This window comes from Peromyscus californicus, unplaced genomic scaffold, assembly GCF_007827085.1.
Source record: "Peromyscus californicus insignis strain IS unplaced genomic scaffold, ASM782708v3 Scaffold_3__1_contigs__length_106647218, whole genome shotgun sequence".
In the NCBI taxonomy this organism is placed as follows: domain Eukaryota; kingdom Metazoa; phylum Chordata; class Mammalia; order Rodentia; family Cricetidae; genus Peromyscus; species Peromyscus californicus.
The window spans coordinates 24,685,782-24,688,418 of record NW_026294551.1 but is presented as its reverse complement, the minus strand read 5'-3'; positions in this window follow the sequence as shown (position 1 = coordinate 24,688,418).

Below are 2,637 nucleotides of genomic sequence, written 5' to 3'. Positions count from 1 at the left end.
CTCCCTCCCCCTCCCCCCGGCGGCCCCAGACTTGCACCCCGCGGCCCCTCCGCCCAGTCCTAGCCTCTCAACTTTGATTTAGGAGGTCGCCTGGTCCCTCCCCCTTCCCTCCGCCGCGCCCCCGCGCAGCTATGCAAATCAAGGTTTTCAGCTATTGGCTGCGGAGGTGGCTAGGAGGGACAGCGGGGTGGAGTCTTGGGGGGCTCGGCCAGATGGGGAGGGGTTTGGAGGGTAAATAAGTGGAGGAGTTGTTTGACGCTGAAACCCCCCCCCCCGAGATGGAAGGGGGTGCGGAACAAAATTGAAGGGCTGGGACGAGCATAGTAGTGTCTGGAAATACGAATAATTTGGGGCTGCAGCACAACAGCCGAGAGGGAAAAGTTACAGCGTTCTGTTAGTGCAGATTAGAAGATGCTGCAACCTGGCAGAGAAAAAGACAGGACTCGTTCACCCATTAACTTAATGCCTTTCTGCCCAGCAAAGGGTCTCACCAAATATACACAACACCATTAGACTTACAGGCGCTTCCTAAAGCAGAGAGAAGGCTGTCGTTCGGTGTGTGTATATATGATCTGCACGCATGTACATCTGAGTGTGTGTATATGTGGTACACGAGTGGCACGTGTGTTGAGTGTCGTTGCCGGAGGTCAACTTTGGGTGTCATTCCTCAGGAGCCATCCACCATGAAGTCTGAGTCAGGGTCTCTCGTTGTAAACTAATTTAGCTAGACTGGCCCCAGAGCCCCAGGCCCCCACCCCTTCCTAGTGTGGTGAGTTTGGCCTTTTCTAATAGATGCTGGGGATTAAAGTCAGGCCCTCAAATGGCAGGTGCTTTACCCTCTGAACGATCTCAGCAGTCCCTGTTTCATTATTTTTGAGACAGAGTCTTTCTATGTAGCCCAGACTGGTCTGGAACTCATCCTCTTCCTGCCTCAACTTACTTCCCTAATATTGGGATCACAGACTGAAGACACAATTTTTTTTTGTTTTTGTTTTTTTGTTTTTCGAGACAGGGTTTCTCTGTGTAGCTTTGCGCTTTTTCCTGGAACTCACTTGGTAGCCCAGGCTGGCCTCGAACTCACAGAGATCCGCCTGCCTCTGCCTCCCCAGTGCTGGGATTAAAGGCATGCGCCACCACCGCCTGGCATATGAAGACACCAGTTTTAAAAAAATTATTTTCATGTGCATTGGTATTTTGCCTGCATATATGTCTGTGAGGGTGTTGGATCTCCTGGAACTGAAGTTACAGGCAGTTGTGAGCTGCCATGTGGGTGCTGGGAATTGAACCTGGGTTCTTTAAGCAGTCAGTATTCTTCACCCATGAGCCATCTCTCCAGCCCCATATTAAAGACACCTTAATGGGTCAAAACTCAAGCCAAACCAGGCATGGGGGGTGTGTGCCTATAGCCAGAGGAAGGCATGTCTCAGTGAGTTCAAGTCCCGTTTCATCTACACAGTAAGTTCAAACCAGCCAGGTCTTACATAGTGAGACCCTGTCTCAAAAAAATAAAAAATAAAACTCAAACCAAATAAAAAGTCAAGGCAGATAGTTCTTCCTTGTAGATGAAAAGCCGGGCAGTTATGATCCTTTCTACTCTTCCTGTCTAGATTCAGCAGAGATGGACTTCATCCTCATTCAGGAAGCCTCCAAGCCTCTCTAAGATAGGCCCTTCTAAAATCCTTCAGCAACGGCAGTTTGGTCAAGCGTAGGGCCTGGTGTTCTCCCCCCCACCCAATCTGAAGTGCTGCTTCTAATGTGCGGCCATAAACTGGGACTGATTTCCCCAAGCCTTTCCTCCAGCACCCTGAGTCTAACTTCATCTCTTGGCCTGATCAAGGAAAGGGAGATGCTACGTGTGGACGGAGAGACTTCCGGGTTTATGCGTGTACCCTCCTCTGCCGTGGGTGGTGGCACTCAAGGACCCAGGTGATGACAGCATCCAGCTTCACGTGAGGCCTGAAGAGCAGAGTGGCTAGCCTCTCAAGGGTGAGCTCACCCTGGGAGCACTGCTCAGGTTATTGTGCCCAGGAATAGAGATCTGCTTGTCACTGGCAGAAATAGGACAAGGGCAGGTGTGCAGGTTCATTGTCGTGGGGGCTTGATCTCCTCCCCCTCCAGCTCTACCGCATTGGCAGGATTCCCCTGGCCTGACTCCCCTGGAAGGAGCCAAAGTGGACACTGAGCTCAGCCCTCAAATCTGTCTCCCCAAAGGCACACTCAGTATCAGCCCCCGAAGACCCTCCTGTCGCTCCGAGGAGGGCAACTCCATTGCCCATTCAATTTCCCTTCCCTAGGCAGCTCCGACCTCTGATGCTCAGGACGCTCTGAGTGTCATCAGGTCTCTCCACCAGCCCAGGGCTAGACTAAACTTGATGGTGCATCGCTGTAATCCCAGCTCTTCAGGATGCTGAGAAAGAAAGATCACAAGTTCAAGGCCTGCCTGTGTTAAAGTCTAAGGCTCTCCTCAACAAGTTATTGAGACACTCAATTCTTTAATGAAAATTGGAAACTAGGGAAGGCTGTAGTTTTCAATTTTCAAAGCCGGGCAGCAGTGGTGTACACCTTTGATCCCACTACTCGGGAGGCAGAGCCAGGCAGATCTCTGTGAGTTCAAGGCCAGCCTGGTCTACAGAGCGA